Source organism: Rhinoderma darwinii, chromosome 1 (assembly GCF_050947455.1).
Source record: "Rhinoderma darwinii isolate aRhiDar2 chromosome 1, aRhiDar2.hap1, whole genome shotgun sequence".
Classification (NCBI taxonomy): domain Eukaryota; kingdom Metazoa; phylum Chordata; class Amphibia; order Anura; family Rhinodermatidae; genus Rhinoderma; species Rhinoderma darwinii.
This window is the reverse complement of record NC_134687.1, coordinates 465,188,825-465,210,062: the sequence shown is the minus strand read 5'-3', so window position 1 is coordinate 465,210,062 and position 21,238 is coordinate 465,188,825. Positions and strand designations below refer to the sequence as shown.

General features: G+C 42.4%; 1 protein-coding gene across 1 annotated transcript in view; it reads left to right on the top strand.

The window, feature by feature from the left end:
• ADGRD1 (adhesion G protein-coupled receptor D1) overlaps positions 1-21,238 on the top strand; it is a 717,614-nt gene that overhangs the window by 391,825 nt on the left and 304,551 nt on the right. The gene's annotated exons all lie outside the window — the stretch shown is intronic.

Here is a 21,238-nt window from a genome sequence, read left to right as displayed (position 1 = left end):
GGAACTAAAGCATTTACTACTTAAAGTGGTACATACAAGCAGGCACACCCAGCGTAATAAATAATTGAACTTTATTAAATAGTCTCACTGTACATAAAGTGCACACATTGACTTGTATTTAATTTTAAAGAACAACAAATCTCCAAACTCTTTTTTTTATAACATAATAACGTTTTAATGCTGTTGCTAACCAACGATGAATAGAATACTTCCTACCATTAATGTGACTTCTGGTGCTGCATGGATTTGCTGATGGCTTTGTAATCTGGTTCATACGTGGTGAGGTTTAGCTTCATGCAGGCGTTGAGACTTCCATCCGTTAAACGTGAACGTATGTTAGTCTTGATGTGCTTTAGATGTGAGAAAGACTGCTCGCATGCATAGGTAGAGCCAAACATTGTCAGTACAGCAATACCCACACGCTGCAGTGTTTGGTATGTGACAGGAAGTGCATTCCAAGTTTTGACAATCAGCTGGTCTGCATGTTGGAGTTGTTTCATTTCTCTCCACTTGTGTTTGCTTGCCAACTCTGCTTGCTGTCGTGTAAGTTTTTCCAAATCTTCATTAAGTGATTTAAACTTATTCACCCACATGTCTGAAGCCTTCAGGTCAGCAGCTTGTAGCTCAAAATCTCTGATGGAGACACCAGGGATATAACTCAGGTCAGTGCTGTCCAGTGCACACTCATGTGGATGAGTGATGAACTTAAAAAGACGAGTGTGCTCACGAAATTCTCCAAAGCGCGCTTTGAATGATTACTAGGGGACGCAGGTGCGTGCTTGCAGACGGCGCGGCTATGCAGGGAGTTATGGGAAATGTAGTCATGCTCCCTGCCGCTCACCACTGCCGCCAATGCTTATCAGGCCATCAAAGAACTACCAATATCAGCGTAGGGATGTCACGATACCAGAATTTGGACTTCGATACCGATACTTCGTTTAGTATTGCGATTTCGATACCAATTTCGATACTTTTGCCAACAGTAATAAAAAAGAAAAATCTTCAGTTTTCTGATGTGAGGCGCGACGTGTGATGAATTTTGAACGCGCCTCACATTAATAGTAATTAATCCCATCATGTTTCTCAGTCATAATGGGTTAATGTGCGAGGTACATGATGGGGTTAATTACTATTAATGTGAGGAACATGGAGGGTAAATTCATCGCACCTCGTGCCTCACATTAATAAGTGAATGAAAGCCGTGTTTATTTCATTTTTTTACAGCGTACACATCATAAATGATGCAAAAAAAATTGTTGTGCGCGCCATTACTGAATGTGTCGATTTTATGTATTGAGACTTATTTTAATGTTTATTGTAAAAAAGGTGAATGTGTATTTTTTTTTAAATTTTAACAATACTTTGTTTTTACTTTATTTTTAAACTTTAATGTACTGACATATATCAGATATATGCCAGTACATTAGCCTGTGGACAGATAATACACAGGCAGTTGTTAGGACATACTTGGGTATGTCCTAACAACATGAAATATGGTAAGACAGCCCTGGGGTCCGTCAATAGACCCTGGGCTGTCTGCCCATATATGGTATGGCCCTCGATCGCGTCACAGGAATTCCCTGTGACGCGATCCAGGGGCATCCCCCCTGCTCACTTTCCCCTGAATGCTGCAGTCAGCTGTGATGGCAGCATTCAGGGGAATAGCGGCGGAGATGAGAGGTTTCTCTGATCTCCGCCGTTATAGAGCGGGGCTGCGGCTGTGTAATACAGCCATTGCCCCGCTCCTGACAGGAAGTGCGCGCGCGGTCAGCATGAGGAGGTGCGGCCGGCGCTGCACTAATGAGCGGCAGTTCAGGCACTGAGGACAGAACATGGGGGTGTTTTGCAGTGCGACCGCCATGTTCTGTCTTCAGTGCCGCCGCTCATTAGTGCAGCGCTGGCCGCATCGCATCATCCTGACCCCGCGCACATGTCATGACTCAGGAGCGGGGCAGTGGCTGAATTACACAGCCGCAGCCGCGCTCCCATACATTCATGTATTACTATACTGAGCTGTACGGCTGCGCAGCTCAGTATCGAAATACAGGAAATAGCGGTATCGAACCGTTTAGGGATGCACAGTATCGAAACAGTATCGAAGTTTCGATGCACCGTGCATCCCTATATCAGCGTGCACCGCGGCCTGATGGAGCGCGGTGCATGCATCCTTCCCATAGACAGGTAGGAGCCCTGTCTGCGAGCCAGATACGGCCATCAAAAGAGCCATATCTGGCTCGCGAGCCATAGGTTCCCGACCCCTGACCTAAAGGGTTCATAACCTTTCTAAATGCTGTTGTGAATACTTTGAGGGGTCTAGTTTCTAAAATGGGGTATTTGATAGGGGTTTCTAATATATGGGCCCCTCAAAGCAACTTCAGAACTGAACTGGAACCTAAAAAAATAAATAAATGAGGCAATACTTCGCTTCTCACATTATACTGATAATGAGCCGTGCCCACCCCGAGATGACCCCAGTTTTGACCGTTTGTATAAACGGAGACCCCTATTAGACCGTTCCAGTGCCCGGTTTTCCCAAGCATACACCCCCAAAAAGTGTATTTCTATTGATGAGTCCCTGGTACATTTTAAAGGGAGGGTTCAATTCCGCGAGTACCTGCCGGGTAAGAGGGCAAGGTATGGCGTGAAGATGTATAAGCTGTGAGAGTGCATCAGGGTATAACTACAGGTTTAGGATATATGAAGGAAAGGCCACCCCCAAACCAGACTGCATCCTGGACTACAATAAGTACATGGGAGGGATGGACTTGTAAGATCAAGCCCTGAAGCCCTACAGCGCCATGCAGTGTGGTATAAGAAGCTGGCCGGGCACATCATACAGATGACATTGTACAATGCGTACATGCTACGTCGATGTGCAGGCCAGACGGGAACTTTCCTGGAATTTCAAGAGGTGATTATCAAGAACCTAATCTTTAGGGACCAAGAAGGGGGGGCACCCAGTACTTCTGGAAGCGAGCCCACACGCATCGTACCAGGGCAACACTTTCCAGGAGAAGTTCCCCAAACTGGCAAGAAGGGAAAAAGTCAAAAGAGGTGCAAAGTCTGCTATAAGAGGGCGATAATGGATGACACAATATATCAATGTGACACGTGTCCCGAATAACCAGAGCTCTGTATGAAAGTGTTTTGAAATTTATCATACATCCCTTGGTTTATAATTTACCCCAATTTTACTTACCCTGATGCACTCCACACAGCTTATCCCCCCTCGTCTTTCCCCTCTGGGCCCTGCTGTGTGTCCAGGCAGCTGATAACAGCCACATGTAGGGTATTGCCATACCCGGGAGAACCCACATTACAGTTTATGGGGTGTAGGTCTCCGGTCAAAATGCTCACTACACCTCTAGATGAATGCCTTAAGGGTGTAGTTTTTAAAACGGGGTCACTTCTTGCGGGTTTCAACTGTACTGGTACCTCATGGGCTTCTGCATACATGACTTCGCACTAGAAAATCCCCAGTAGGCCAAATGGTGGTCCTTTCCTTCTGAGCCCTCCCATGGGCCCAAACGGCAGTTTATCACAACAAATGGGGTATTGCGGCACTCAAAACAAATTGCGCAACAGAATGGGGTATTTTGTTTCTTGTGAAAATAAGAAATTTTCAGCCAAAACTACATATTATTTGAAAAAAATAATTTTGTTTTCATTCCCAGCCCAATTCAAATAAGTTCTGTGAAAAAACTATGGGGTCAAAATGGTCACAACACCCATAAATGAATTCCTTGAGGGGTGTAGTTTCCAAAATGGGGTCATTTGTGGTTGGTTTCTATTGCTTTGATACCTCTGGGGCTCTGCAAATGCGACATGGCACCCGAAAACCAATCCAGCAAAATCTGTACTCCAAAGAACACACAGCGCTCCTTTCCTTCTGAGCCTTCCCATGGGCCCAAACGGCAGTTTATCACCACAAATGGGGTATTGCCGCACTCAGGACAAATTGGGCAACAAAATGGAGTATTTTATTTCTTGTGAAAATAAGAATTTTTGAGCTAAAATGACATATTATTGGAAAAAATATATATTTTTTTAATTCCCAGCCCAATTCAAATAAGTTCTGTGAAGAAACTATGGAGTCTAAATGGTCACATTACCCATAAGTGAATTCCTTGAGGGGTGTAGTTTCCAAAATGGGGTCACTTCTGGTGGGTTTCCATTGCTTTGATACCTCTGGGGCTCTGCAAATGCGACATGGCACCCGAAAACCAAACCAGCAAAATCTGTACTCCAAAGAACACACAGCGCTCCTTCCCTTCTGAGGCCTCCCATGGGCCCAAACGGCAGTTTATTGCCACAAATGGGATATTGATGCACTCAGGAGAAATTGGGCAACAAAATTGAGTATTTTGTTCCCTGTGAAAATAAGAAATTTTGGTAAAAAATTACATCTTATTGGAAAAAATGTCATTTTTTTAATGTCACAGCCCAATTGAAATAGGTGCTGTGAAAAAACTGTGTGGTCAAAATGCTAACAACAACCATAAATGAATTCCTTGAGGGGTGTAGTTTCCAAAATGGGGTCACTTTTGGTGGGTTTCCATTGCTTTGATACCTCTGAGGCTCTGCAAATGCGACATGGCACCCGAAAACCAATCCAACAAAATCTGGACTCCAACAAACACATAGCGCTCCTTTCCTTCTGAGCCCTCCCATGGGCCCAAACGGCAGTTTATCACCACAAATGGGGTATTGCCACACTAAGGACAAATTGGGCAACAAAATGGGGTATTTTGTTCCCTGTGAAAATAAGAAATTTTGATCACAAATGACATTTTATTGGAAAAAATGACATTTTTTTCATTTCAGAGCCCAATTCAAATACGTGCTGTGAAAAAACTGTGCGGTCAAAATGGTAACAACAACCCTAAATGAATTCCTTGAGGGGTGTAGTTTCCAAAATGGGATCACTATTGGGGGATTCCTACTGTTTTGACACCTCAACACCTCTTCAAACCTGGCATGCTGCCTAAAATATATTCTAATAAAAAAAGAGGACTCAAAATGCACTAGGTCCTTCTTTGCTTCTGGGGCTTGTGTTTTAGTCCACGAGCGCAGTAGGGCCACATGTGGGACATTTCTAAAAACTGCAGAATCTGGACAATACATATTTAGTAGTGTTTCTCTGGTAAAACCTTCTGTGTTACAGAAAAAAAAATGAATAAAATTGAAATTCAGCAAGAAAAATGAAATTTGCAAATTTCATCTCCACTTTGCTTTAATTCCTGTGAAATGCCTGAAGGGTTAAAAAACTTTATAACTGCTGTTTTGAATAATTTGAGGGGTCTAGTTTTTAAAATGGGGTGTTTTATCAGGGTTTCTAATACATAGGCCCCACAAAGCCACTTCAGAACTCAAGAGGTACCTTAAAAAAAAGGCTTTTAAAATTTTCTTAAAAATATGAGAAATTGCTGTTTATGTTCTAAGCCTTGTAACATCCAAGAAAAATAAAAGAATGTTCAAAAAACGATGCCAATCTAAAGTAGACATATGGGAAATGTGAACTAGTAACTATTTTGGGTGGTATAACCGTCTGTTTTACAAGCAGATGCATTTCAATTCTGAAAAATGCTATTTTTTCAAAATTTTCTCTACATTTTGCAATTTTTCACCTATAAACACTGAATATATCGACCAAATTTTACCACGAACATGAAGCCCAATGTGTCACGAGAAAACAATCTCAGAATCGCTTGGGTAGGTTTAAGCATTCCGACGTTATTACCACATAAAGTGAAATATGTCAGATTTGAAAAATGGGCTCTGAGCCTTAAGGCCAAAACTAGGCTGCGTTCTTAAGGGGTTAAAGAGCTTAGTTCAGTTATTTCTGTCCCCCTTTTCATAATATTCAGAGAATCTCTAGTGACTGGTATAGTGCCAAGGGACTGGCGCAGCGCAAATGTGGTGCCTATTTTCAAAAAGGGCTCTAGGTCTTCCCCAGGTAAATATAGACCAGTAAGCTTAACATCCATCGTGGGGAAAATGTTTGAGGGGCTATTGAGGGACTATATACAGGATTATGTGACAATAAATAGCATTATAAGTGACAGCCAGCATGGTTTTACTAAGGACAGAAGTTGTCAAACTAACCTAATCTGTTTTTATGAAGAGGTGAGCAGAAGTCTAGACAGAGGGGCCGCTGTGGATTTAGTGTTTTTGGACTTTGCAAAGGCATTTGACACTGTCCCCCATAGACGCCTAATGGGTAAATTAAGGACTATAGGTTTAGAAAATATAGTTTGTAATTGGATTGAGAATTGGCTCAAGGACCGTATCCAGAGAGTTGTGGTCAATGATTCCTTCTCTGAATGGTCACCGGTTATAAGTGGTGTACCCCAGGGTTCAGTGCTGGGACCACTATTATTCAACTTATTTATTAATGATATAGAGGATGGGATTAATAGCACTATTTCTATTTTTGCAGATGACACCAAGCTATGTAATATAGTTCAGTCTATGGAACATGTTCATGAATTGCAGGCAGATTTAAACAAACTAAGTGTTTGGGCGTCCACTTGGCAGATGAAGTTTAATGTAGATAAATGTAAAGTTATGCATCTGGGTACCAACAACCTGCATGCATCATATGTCCTAGGGGGAGCTACACTTGCGGATTCACTTGTTGAGAAGGATCTGGGTGTACTTGTAAATCATAAACTCAATAACAGCATGCAGTGTCAATCAGCTGCTTCATAGGCCAGCAGGATATTGTCGTGTATTAAAAGAGGCATGGACTCGCGGGACAGGGATGTAATATTACCACTTTACAAAGCATTAGTGAGGCCTCATCTAGAATATGCAGTTCAGTTCTGGGCTCCAGTTCATAGAAAGGATGCCCTGGAGTTGGAAAAAATACAAAGAAGAGCAACGAAGCTAATTAGGGGCATGGAGAATTTAAGTTATGAGGAAAGATTGAAAGAATTAAACCTATTTAGCCTTGAAAAAAGACGACTAAGGGGGGACATGATTAACTTATATAAATATATTAATGGCACATACAAAAAATATGGTGAAATCCTGTTCCTTGTAAAACCCCCTCAAAAAACAAGGGGGCACTCCCTCCGTCTGGAGAAAAAAAGGTTCAAGCTGCAGAGGCGACAAGCCTTCTTTACAGTGAGAACTGTGAATCTATGGAATAGCCTACCACAGGAGCTGGTCACAGCAGGGACAGTAGATGGCTTTAAAAAAGGGTTAGATAATTTCCTAGAACAAAAAAATATTAGCTCCTATGTGTAGAAATGTTTCCTTCCCTTTTCCCTTCCCTTGGTTGAACTTGATGGACATGTGTCTTTTTTCAGCCGTACTAACTATGTAACTATGTAACTATGTACTGAGGGCTGATGGGCACTATAATGGGCTGACGGTGAGCACTAAAGTCTCTGAAGACTGACCTATCACAGCAATTGCCAGCATGGGGGCATGCTGATTGGTCCCGAGCCCGGCTACAGAGGCGGTCAGCTATCGACAGCTGCCGTCTCTTCATTATCACTATGTGATTTCACATAGTGGCAGTTTATTCCTGCTCCGCAATAGTACGGCGCAGGTCCGCTTCAATAAGCGGCGTGTGCCGTACTATTGCGGTGCAGGTAAGCAACAGGTTAAGGCCTGTGGCCTTCTAGAGAACGTCAGCATCCTGGCTCCGGTGACGCGATGATGTCACGGCGCTAGTGATGCGACGACGTTACAACGCCGACAGGGGTGTAACTAGAAAAGACTGGGCCCCATAGCAAACTTTTGACTACCCCCTCCAAGTGCCACACACAGCCCCCCTTTATAGATAGTGCCCCCTGTAGATTGTGCCATACGGCCCCTCTGTAGACAGTGTCACAACCCACTTGTAGATAACGCCCCCCACCCCCTTGTAGATAGTGCCATACATACAGCTCCCCTGTAGATGTCGACATAAAGCCCCCCTATATATAACGCCACACAGCCCCTCTCCCTTGTATATAGTACCACACAGACCCCCCCTACGTAGATAGTGGCACACAGCCCCCCTTAGTAGATAGTGCCACACACAGACCCCTGTAGATTGCGCCACACACAGCCCCCTGTGGATAGCGCCACTACCCTCCCCCTTATAAATAGTGCCATACAGCCCCCTTAGTAGATAGTGCCACACAGCCCCCACTTAGTAGTGCCACACAGCCCCCACTTAGTAGTGCCACACAGCCCCCCTTAGTAGTGTCACACAGCCCCCCCCTTAGTAGTGCCACACAGCCCCTTGTATATAGTGCCACACAGCTCCCCCTTGTGTATAGTGCCACACTGCTCCTCCCCTTGTACATAGTGCCAAGAAATCATATAAAATCAAACTACCCATCAACTCGCTGCAGATCATAAAGTGACTACATTACTGATTAGAGGCAGAATAAACATTAACATTAAGTGACTCACCGGTAACATCTCAGATTCTAGTTGTTATTTTTCTCCATTTCTGCAGTTATCCGCTCAGATGTCTTCAGCTGCTCACTTTTAAAACATTTCTGCACCTATAAACGAACATAAAATTCTCAACATCTCTAAATTTATTAGCGCCATACACTGCACCTCTAATTATAATATCGCCATACACTGTGTCCCTGATTATAATAGTAACATACACTGTGTCCTACACACACACCGTGCCCCTCTTAGATAGTGCCCCCATAGCCCCCTGTAGATAGTGACCCCCATAGAGCCTCTGTAGATAGTGCCCTACATAGAAGCCCCTGTAGATAGTGGCCCACAAACACCCTCCGGTAGATAGTGCCCACATATGGACTTCAGAGCTGCCAGGCAATAGTGCTAACTACCGTGCTGCCCTACATATAGCATCCTCTATAGATAGTGCTCCACATACAGCCCACCTCTGTAGATGGTGCCTCTCATATAGCTCACCCTGTATATAGTGCCCCACAGGTAACCCCCCCTGTATATAGTGTCCCACATATAGCCATCCCTATAGATAATAATAATAATAATCTTTATTTATATAGCGCCAACATATTACCCAGCACTTTACAATTTAGAGGGAATATGAAACAAACAATATCAGACATTACATAGTGACAACGTTTCTTTACAATTCAAACCAGAGGAGTGAGGACCCTGCTCGCAAGAGCCTACAATCTATGAGGAAATAAGGGAGACACAAAGTGTAACAGTGTTTGTTCTGTACAATGGTCCGGCCATTTTTTTTATACACATGGGTCGTACACATAAAGCTGCATGAGCCAGTCACCAGCCAGTATCCGTGTATGACGGACATGAAGAGAAGGAGTGTGAGGGAATCTTATTCTGATGACTAATCTAAAAGGGGGCCATGGAAAGGTGTCAGATTAGGGAATGTTACAGGCCTGTCTAAATAGATGTGTTTTCAGGGCACGTTTAAAACTGTGGATATTGGGAATCAATCTGATTGTCTGGGGTAGCACATTCCAGAGGACTTGTGCAGCACGAGAAAAATCTTGGAGGCGGGAGTGGGAGGTTCGGATTATGGAGAATTTTAATCTAAGGTCATTATCAGAACGTAGAGCACTAGTAGGGTGGTAGACAGAGATGAGGGAAGAGATGTAAGGAGGTGCAGCACTGTGGAGAGCTTTGTGGGTAAGAGTAATAAGTTTGAATTTTATTCTGAAGGGGATGGGCAACCAGTGCAGTAACTGGCAAAGATTAGAGGCAGTGGTGTAGCGGTTTGTCATAAATATAAGGCTGGCTGCTGTATTAAGGATAGATTGGAGAGGGGAGACTTTAGTGAGGGTAAGACGACTAGTAATGAGTTACAGTAGTCAAGACGAGAGTGAATCAGAGCCACAATGAGAGTTTTGGCTGTTTCCTCCTTAAGAAAAGGGCGGATTCTGGAGATGTTATTGAGGTGAAAATGACAGGAGTGTGAAAGTGATTGAAAGTGAAAGGAAAGATCTGAGTAAAAAATAACCCCGAGACAGCGGGTGTGCTGCTTAGGAGTTATGATAGTGCCACACACAGAGATGGAAACATCAGGTTTAGGGAGGTTAGTAGATGGTGGGAACACAAGGAGCTCAGTTTTAGAAAGATTCAGTTTCAGATAGAGAGAGGACATGATGTTAGAGACAGCAGACAGACAATCACTGGTGTTTTGTATTAAAGCAGGGGTGATGTCATGGGAAGAGGCATATAATTGGGTATCATCAGCGTAGAGATGATACTGGAAGCCAAATCTGCTGATGGTTTGTCCAATAGGGGCTGTGTAGAGAGAAAAGAGGAGCGGACCTAGGACTGATCCCTGATAGCAAGGGGAAGAGGAGAAGAAGTAGAACCAGCAAATGACACACTGAACGAGCGGTCAGACAGATAGGAGGAAAAGCAAGAGAGAGCATCGTCATTGAGGCCAATAGAGTGGAGCATGTTAAGTAGGAGTTTGTGGTCTACAGTGTCAAAGGCTGCAGAGAGATCCAGAAGAATCAGGAGAGAATATTTACCGTGCCCTACAAATAGCTCCCCCTATAGATAGTGCTCCACATATAGCCCACCCCTGTTTATAGTGTCCCTATTATAGCTACCCCCTGTATATACTGTTCCACATCCCCACATATAGACCCCTTGTAGATAGAGCCCCCCCTGTAGATAATGGCACTCACAGATTTATTATAAAAAAAAACTTTACATACTCACATGATCCCGTTCCCACGCCGTCTGGTGGCAATGCAGACCTGCTCTCTTCTGAGCGGGTCTGCTGGGGCTGAGCGACGCAAGCTGTGCGATGACATTATCGCGCCACTAGCGTCATTGAAAGGCGCTGATTAGCAGGGCAGAATGACTTGCCCTCGTTAATCAGCTCCTTTCAACAATGGAAATGGCGCAATGACGTCATCGCGCCGCTGGCGTCGTTGAAAGGCGCTGCTTGGCGGGGCAAGTCATTTTGCCCCGCCAATCAGCGTCATTGTAAGGCGCTGAATGGTCGGGTGTCGTTCAGCGCTAATGCATGTATTTGAACCTGCGTTCTATAAACGCAGGTACAATTACTGCAAGAGGGGGTGGCTGTCGCTAGCACCAGGGCATAAGAGAGCCCGTGCCCCCGGCCCATAAATGTTAGAGGCCGTAGTGGCATCGCTACCGCTGTAGCAGCCATAGCGGCTGCTAGCAGCTCCACCGGGCATCGAGGAGGGCGTGTCGGCAGGCGGCATGAGCCCCCTCATCCCGCGTGCCCTGTAGCAGCCACCACGGCTGCTACAGCGGTAGTTACGCCACTGAACGCCGATGATGCGACGACAGGGTAACGAAGGGTGCAAAACATGCGTTAAGGTGTCTCTTCCATGAGCAATCCAGCTTCCATCATGCCAACGACATGTAACCCAACCAATTAATTTGTGTAATAGTTATTGCACAATAGGGGTTATGTACTAGTGATTACTTACTTTTATTCATAGCTTCTGTAATACTACATGTGGGTTAAGACTGTGTTCCAGATAAGCTAGCCTGGGTACATGTATGCCATACTATAGATTGTAATAGATTATATATTTTTTTCATTTTAATTATTTTTTATGGACTTTTGGATATATTTATGTGTGTGTGTGGTGTCTATATTTATGTAATAATAACATATACTATTTGGACTATATGGGTCTATATGACTGTTTATTTCAAGTTTAGACGTATATTGGTTGGTTTTTATTGGAATTATGTCTAACATACAGACTGTTGCCTAAAGGTATTATAGGTTTTAATTATATTAACTATTATGTTTTTTTTTTATGCTTGCAATCAGCTCGACATGTTGTTGTATAAAATGTGAAGGTCAATTTCTATGCTTCCTTAAATGGACACTAACTTTTCAAATAACTTATGCTTATCTTATAGAATGCCTGGTCTAGATCAACTTTGTAATTGACTTTTTCTTAAAATTTAGCTGTTTTACTGATTTTGTGTGAAGTTGCTGCCACTAGGTGTCTCCATTCCTGTAATCTGTCTCTACTTACAGCCAGACAGACAGCAGAAGGTGTGTGGGGGGGGGGTGTCTTTTTACTGCCTGCCAATACAAGTCTATAGAGAGGAGAGGGGAAGCAGGAGGAGGGAGCAGAGAAAGAAAGAGACACAGACACGCTGTAAATACAAGTCTATAGAGAGGGGAGAGAGAGAAGGAGCAGAGTGAGAAAGACACAAACAGATATGCTGCAGCTTCCTGTTAGGGTATGTTCACACGGCCTATTTTCGCCCGTTTTTCGGGCCGTAAACGCCCGAAAAACGTCCGAAAAATCGGAAGCAGAACGCCTCCAAACATCTGCCCATTGATTGCAATAGAAAAAATGGTGTTTTGTTCCGATAGGCCGTTTTTTTACGCGACGTAAAAAAATGGCCGCGAAAAAGAAGTGCAGGTCACTTTTTGGGACTTTTTGGAGCTGTTTTTCATAGACTCTATTGAAAACGGCTCCAAAAACGGCCATAAAAGTCACAAAAATCGCGAGTAGCTTAAAAAACGTCTGAAAATCAGAAGCTGTTTTCCCTTGAAAACAGCTCTGTATATTTAGACGTTTTTGACTCAGCATGTGAATATACCCTTAAGTGTTATTTTTCACCCAAGTGCTGAATATTCAGCTACACTACTCATTACTAATGTATAATGTCCTCCATGCTGCTGTAGCTTTTATATATATATATATATATATATATATATATATATATATATATATATATACATATATGTGTGTGATAGAGTTAAGAGAGCAGGATTCTCCCCTCTTCTATGTCTGCAGTGTATAGAAGACAACTGAGAATTATAAATAGAGCCTGCAAAGGGGAAAACTGAAGAACAAAATGCCATATACAAGTCACATAATGATCAGAAATAGTGTTTATTCCTCATTTACATACATATGACAGCTTCTTCTGAACAGTCATCTGAAAAATTAGGTATGCTTTAAATCTCATGCAATAAGTTGAAGATATCTATATATCTAGTAATATGCACTGGGTTTCTTTCTACACTAAAATCCAAGACAAATATTGTATACTAGCAAGAAGCCTTATGTTATCCTTGTATCACTTCACACTTGCATTGTACTGTACAAGCCAATTCAGTCCCAGCATTGCTCACTTAGGACCATCATTGTTCAATAACATTGGCTGCATTTTCTATCATATTTACATGAATTCACAGTGTGATATTTTAATTAATTTAGTTAGTATTTCAGCCTGCCAGTACAAATTGCTAATGGGCAATTGTTGTCTATTTAGTAGCATTGTCAGTACTGCCTCTTCTCTACTTTATCTGTCATAATGAAACATACTATAAATTTTCTCTCTTTTATGTTGGTGATTAACTTGGCATTGGATTTTATAATGGGCAATAATAACATGTCATTGTGTATAAGACAGCAATAATTCACGCTCTAACTAACCAATAAATAAAAATAAACATTAAATGGACTTTCATTTAACATGCAACCTTTGTTATGGTATCAGAGAAAGAGAATAAATACTTTGATATAACCCAGGGTTGAATATACACATCTTGAAGAAGTAAACAGGGTTTTCCAGGCACTAAAAATTGATGGCCTATCCTCAGGATAGGCCATCAATAGCTGATGGGTCGGGATCCGACTTTCGGGACCCCCGCCGATCAGCTGTTTTGAAGGAGTGCTCGTATCAGTGCTGCTTTCCCTTCATTTCTTCTTGCTCACTGTGAATCGTCGACACGCATTTAGTGGCGATTCACAGGTATTGCAACCTTTTTTACCATTGAAGTGTATGGGAGAAAAGGCTGCAATACATGTGAATCGCTGCTAAATACGTGTCGACGACTCACAGTGAGCAAGAGAAAATGAAGGGGAAGCAGCGCTCGTACGAGCACTGTGGACCCTTCAAAACAGCTAATCGGCGGGGGTTCCAGGAGTCGGACTTCCGACCGATTAGCTATTGATGGTCTATCCTGAGGATAGGCCATCAATTTTTAGTGGCTGGAAAACCCCTTTAAGATAAAGGAATTGGCTGCATAGGGCCCAACCTTACTTTCTTTTCTTTTAATAACATTGAAAATATTAGGTAAAGGCCTTTGGGTTACCTATTCATTGCTCTGTAAATAAATCTATGTATGTCTCATATTTAATCGTGTAGAGGAGGTTTAAGTTAGTAAAGATTCCATCTTTCTCATTCCAAGACTGAGAAAGGTCCAAATGATCAGACTTTCGGAATTATCATACTGGTTATTTTTATTTTGCCTAAAATGCAAACAAAGTAAATAAAAGTTTCAGAAACTAGTTCAGATAAAATTTTATCAAACCAACCACTTATCTTTCTTCCATTGCGCCCACCTCTTGGCTCTTCACCTTTGAACAGTCACAATTCTACAGTTACCACGACTGCTACTAGTAAAACTGTTACCACTACTATTAACCCGTTAGTGACCGCCCCATAGTGTTTGTACGGCGGCCACTAACAGGCTTTATTCCGATGCAATAGCCTTTTTACGGCGCTTTATCGGAATAAATAAACAGAGCAGGGAGCCGTTAAATCTCCCTGCTCTTAGCTACCAGAGGTAGCTGAGGGCATCCCTGCTCTAACGGGTGAGATCGATATCAGTATCGATTTCACCCGTTTAACCCCTCAGATACGGCGCTCAATAGCGAGCGCCGCATCTGAGTGGTTATGTAGAGAGGGAGGGAGCTCCCTCTCTCTCCCACCGACACCTGGCGATAAGATCACCGAGTGTCTGTGTCTTCTATGGCAGCCGTGCGGCCTAATAAAGGCCCCCAGGTAGGCCTGTAGTGTATGCCTGCTAGGTCTTGCCAGAGGCATGGCCTAGCAGATGCCTGTCCGTTTTACACGATGGTGGTAAAACCTTTTCTCCTTTAGGTGTAGAGGATGCCCCCTTCTCCTTGTTACAGACCTGGGTGTAAAAGGATCATTAGAAAGATCTCTGTACTGTCCATTCATATATTTGTATATTGTAATTAGATTACCCCTAAGATGTCTTTTTTATAAACTGAATAGTTCCAAGTTTGCTTCTTGGTACTGCAATCTGCCCACTACCTTAATTACCTTGGTCGCCCTTCATTGCAGCGGTTCTAGTTCAGCCATGTCCTTCTTATACACAGATGCCCATAGGGATTTGTATAGAGGCAAAACTATGTTCTTGTCATGAGCAGCTATGTGTCTTTTGATGCATCCCATGATTTTATTTAGCTTGGCAGCAGCTGCCTGACACTGGTTGCTAAAGGTAAATGTACTGTCCACCATTATCCCCAAATCTTTTGCAGTAGTAGTTTTACCCAGTGTTTTACCATTGAATATGTAATTGTAAAAAAAAATTCCTCGGCCTAAGTGCATAACTTTACATTTATCCACATTAAACTTAATTTGCCATTTCTCTGCCCAAACCTCCAGCCTCACCAAATCTCTCTGTAGTATTACATTATCCTCCTCTTTGTTGATTACTTTACAGAGTTTAGTATCATCTGCAATTACTGAAATTATACTACTACTACTACTACTACTACTACTAATAATAATAATAATAATAATTATACTAATAATAATAAATTATACTAATAATAATAACCCTCTACAAGGTCATTAATAAACATATTTAAAAGAAGAGGGCCTAATACTGACCCCTGTGGAACCCCATTGATAACTGTGACCCATTCTTAGGATGTACCATTAATAAATTCACTGAAGTGACAATAGAGTAAAAAATACCTTTTATTTGTAACTCACTAAAAACAGGGGTAAATCACCACTGTGAAAAGCCCCACCGTGTGTATTAAAAACGTATTAAACATAAAACACTGTTAAGTTTCATGACCATAGCACAGTGATTTTGCAGATATGCATTCGGGATCAGCATTAATATTGGGCACAACAATAGTTTGAATCCCAGGTACACACCAGAGTCCGAGATTGACACACCGGAAGCTCCCAGTGCTGGGTATAACACAATGCTATCGTTCCCTATGCAAAAAATCCCTTAATCAAAAAGACCCTACGCGTTTCAAATACTTATCCTCAGGGGTCTGTGTCTTGGTCACTCTGGCCCGATTGCCAGCGATATATATTTTCAGCAGCAGATATTCTGCTGTACATCGCGGAAGGATGCTCGCATTGATGTCCGCGGCATACTTCGTTCCGGGGCTATGAGCTGCTTTAAACACCTAGCTCCACCCCCTGTTCTCGGCAGCGCTAACCGAACCAGCCAATCACATGCGTCCCCCGAATTCGTGACGCCTGTCCATGTGACTCCCGGCCGTCAGCTGACAACCCGGAACCATCATCGACCGCATCAAGAAGAACACGCAGGCGCAGTGGAAGCCACAGACGTATCGCCCATGCTGCCAGAACCAGCGATCATAGAGATACAAGGTTTGAGTCAGGATATGAGGGGTATTGACAACAATTTGTCGTGGTCTGAACGGTTAGCTCTGACCACCTTGGAGAAAAAACAAAATATTGTTTTAAAAGCATCTGACAAAGGTGGTAACATCGTAGTTATGAGCAGGGAAGACTACAAGAAAATGTGTGAGGACATTTTACTCAATCCTGACTGTTACACCATTTTAAAAGACAATCCCACAGCACGGTTCAAAAAGGAGCTTTTGGGCATTCTGAGTGATGCCAAGAGCAGATCCCTGATCAGTGCTAGTGAGTTTGGTTTTTTGTATGCACAGTTTCCCATCATGGCATGTTTCTATAGCCTGCCCAAAATCCACAAAGGGTATCCCCCCTTACGTGGCAGACCGATTGTTTCAGGCATCAACAATTTAACACAGAATGTGAGTACATATATAGATCAGGTGCTGCGTCCGTTTGTACTGGGTCTCACATCATATGTACGTGACACCATGGATGTTCTGAAACAAATTGAAGGTATTACTTTGGAGCATAACACACTATTGGCTAGTTTGGACGTAGAGGCATTGTACTCGTCTATTCCACATAAACTTGGTTGTGAAGTGGTAGAGTACTTCCTTAGATCCAGAGGTACTCAGTTTGTGGCCCATAACCAATTGGTATTACAGTTATTACATTTTGTGTTGGAAAAAAATATATTTATCTTCGAAGACACGATCTTTCACCAGCAATGCGGTACAGCTATGGGGAGTCCCACTGCTCCCACCTATGCAAAGTTATATCTTGGCTGGTGGGAAGAGACAATTGTCTTTGGGGACAAGTTTGCCAAATGGACCTCATCAATAGGAATATGGATAAGATATATTGATGACGTGCTGTTGTTCTGGAACTCAACAGTTGAGGAGTTCAATAGTTTTGTAGCAGCCCTTAACATAAATGATCTAGGGCTGAGGTTCACCAGCGAAATTAGTGACCAAGAACTATCGTTTCTAGATCTGAAAATCACAAAAACAATGGAGGGCACAATTAGTACAAAAGTACACCGAAAGGAAACAGCAACCAACAGTTTCCTACAATGGAACAGCTGCCATCCCTATCCCCTTAAACGTGGTATTCCCAAAGGCCAGTTCATGAGAATACGCCGTAATTGTAGCTCCATGGATGATTTCGAGAGACAAGCAAAGGAGCTCAAAAATAGATTGAAGGATAGGGGTTTTCCCATGGGAGTAGTGAGGAAGGCCTACGAGGGAGCGAGAGATGCGGATAGGCAGAGTCTTCTTGTCCCTAAAAAACGTAAAGAAGAAAAAGTTACGAGACTCATAGGCACTTACGACTCTAAACAGGGCGAAATTATGCAAATCCTCAAAAGGTACTGGCGTATCCTTAGCACTGACACAGACTTAGCAGATCAGATCACACCATGGCCTTCAGTCACGTTTAGGAGAGGAAAAAACATTAGGGATAGAGTTATGCACAGCTGTTTTGAGCCTATCACATCTAAGGGCACATGGCTGGATAGACAAATACCAGGCACATATAGATGCGGTAGCTGTAAGGCTTGTGACTTCATCTTAAGGGGAAACAAGTTCAGGAGTGTCGTCACAAAAGAGGAGTACGACATTCGTGATTTTGTCAACTGCAAAACAGCAGGGGTGGTTTATCTGATCACATGCCCATGCCCCTTAAACTATGTGGGCAAAACGATGCGACAATTTCGGCGCCGGATAAGGGAGCATGTCGGAGATATTGTCCATACAAGGGATACTCCGATATCTAAACATGTACATGCCAAACACCAGGGTCATGCAGAATGTTTCAAGTTTCAAGCAATTGAACTTATAAGACCTCCCAAACGGGGAGGCGATTGGGACAATCTCATTCTACGCAAAGAAGCTCAATGGATTTACAGATTGGCATGTACACAACCAGCGGGTTTAAATGAACAGACAAACTATACGTGCTTTATATGAACATACAGTTATATCATCCATTATCGGGCAGCCAAGTCCATATGGCTGTTTTTCTTCGAAAGGTGGCTTTCAAGCGAATTGATATGGCCAGTGGGTCATCTTGTGTGTAATCAATACTTTACAATGTGAGGGACATCGCACTTATCCTTTCAATATGTACTTACAGTGGAAGAGTTGTTTTTAAAGGCAGTCTTTTTGCGGTTTGGAACTGATCCGTAAAACCAATATCCTATATCCCATATCGTTATACTCCTTCCTTTATCGCTGGTTCTGGCAGCATGGGCGATACGTCCGTGGCTTCCACTGCGCCTGCGTGTTCTTCTTGATGCGGTCGATGATGGTTCCGGGTTGTCAGCTGACGGCTGGGAGTCACATGGACAGGCGTCACGAATTCGGGGGACGCATGTGATTGGCTGGTTCGGTTAGCGCTGCCGAGAACAGGGGGTGGAGCTAGGTGTTTAAAGCAACTCATAGCCCCGTTACGAAGTATGCCGCGGACATCAATGCGAGCATCCTTCCGTGATGTACAGCAGAATATCTGCTGCTGAAAATATATATCGCTGGCAATCGGGCCAGAGTGACCAAGACACAGACCCCTGAGGATAAGTATTTGAAACGCGTAGGGTCTTTTTGATTAAGGGATTTTTTGCATAGGGAACGATTGCATTGTGTTATACCCAGCACTGGGAGCTTCCGGTGTGTCAATCTCGGACTCTGGTGTGTACCTGGGATTCAAACTATTGTTGTGCCCAATATTAATGCTGATCTCGAATGCATATCACTGTGCTATGTTCATGAAACTTAACAGCGTTTTATGTTTAATACGTTTTTAATACACACGGTGGGGCTTTTCACAGTGGTGATTTACCCCTGTTTTTAGTGAGTTACAAATAAAAGGTATTTTTTACTCTATTGTCACTTCAGTGAATTTACTGAAATTCCTATATTGTGGGAGCACAATTATATCTATCCAAATTAATACAGTGAAGATGTACCATTAATAACCACCCTCTGTTTTCTATCACTGAGCCAGTTGTTGACCAAATTACACATATTTTCCCTCAGTCCCAGTATTTTTATTCTACATACCAACCTTTTATGCAGCACAGTATCAAACGCCTTTGAAAAGTCTAGATACACCACATCCACAGCCTTACCCAGGTCCAGTCTAGAACTTGCCTTCTCAAAGAAGCTAATCAGATTGGGTTGACAGGACCGATCCCTCATAAACCCATGCTGTTGCTGCGTTATCACTTTATTTGTATTGAGATACTCGAGAAAACCCTCAAATATTTTACCCACAATGGAGGTTAAACTTACAGGTCTATAGTTTCCGGCCTCACTTTTTGACCCCTTTTTGAATATTAGCACCACATTTGCTATGCGCCGGTCATGTGGAACAGACCCAGTCATGATAGAATTCTTAAACATCAGAAATAAGGTTCTGTCTATCACGGTACTTAATTCCTGCAGAACGCGGGGGGTGTATACCATCCGGACCCGGTAATTTGTATTTTTTTCGTGTTTTTTTTAACTTCTTGATTTAAGCTGGTGATATTTAATGAAGAATTGACTTTATTCCTAATCATGTAATTTTCATGTGTAAATACAGTAGAGAAAAAGGTATTTAATAGATTGGACTTTTCCTCATCCTCCTCCACCATATACCCACATTATTTTTGAGAGGGCCAACACTTCCAATTTTCAGTTTCTTATTATTTATGTATTTGAAAAATATTTTTGGGTTATTTCTACTTTGGCAAAGAGTCTATCTGTTTTAATCTTTGATGCCTTTATTTGTCTTTTACACAACTTATCTTTTTCTTTATAATTGTTTAATGCCTCATCACTACCGTCTTGCTTTAGTAGTTTGAACGCTTTCTTTTTATCATTTATTGCCCCCCAAAGTTTGTTTATTGTGTTTTATTTACGAACAGAGATATTGGCATTTTTCTTTTCCATTGGAGCAGCCATTGTTTGCAATAGAAACAACAGAAAAAGTAGCCAAAGTGGTTGTCATTTTTTAATAAACTTGGTAAAAATGTCACTTCTGATCATTGTCTTACTTACTGATTTAATAATATATGGCCTGCTTAATATTGATTTTGATTTGGTTGCTCTTGCAGTTGCTGATACTCTAATGATATTTTGGTAGCTGTTTGGTATGCTCATGTTTGGCTGGGGAAAGAGCATCACTCAGGCATGGTGTAAGGTAATGAGCGTTCCTTGTAAGAAGCAGAGAAACATTGAAAATCTACCTATTTTGTCTTTTCAGAATAATGACCAGTCTTCAGTGTTTAGAAATGCCTCCAAATAAAAAACACTGGAAGCAAAAACATTAGAAAACTATACAATCAAGTTAACCCCTTTATAGATATTTTACAGTACATTCTTTGTCTCTACCAGAAATTTACTAGCAAATGCTGAATGTGAAGTAACAGCAAATTAAAATAATACTGATTGGTCTTTTTGATCTAAAATAATGAAAAACAATTTTTAGTCAAATGTAAGAATTATTATTTATAGCGCCATTAACCTCCAGGGTGCTGTGCATGCAGAGGATTTTAAATACATTAATAAACAAGAAAAACAAGAAAGTACAATAAACGGGGGCTAACAATCCGGGGTGGGATTCAAATTTTCAATAACAGGTTCCCTACTTAGGGGCGCAGTGCAACTCGTCACAGAGGGGATGGAAGCTTACCAGCCCCAGCCCCAGCCCCAGTGCAAGTGACGCTTAATTTACCATGGCAAAGCAGAGAGCCATAGGCTCCCTGCTTCGCCATTAACTGACATCAGCCTGACGCCCCGGTGCAGGCAGTGTGTAGACATCACTGCATGGCATCACCTGTGCTGGGCTGCAGGCCGAAGATGCAGTGCCTTGACATGGAAATGGGGTTAAATTAGTTAACTTTTTTTTAAAATTCATTGGTGCAAAAGGGGGC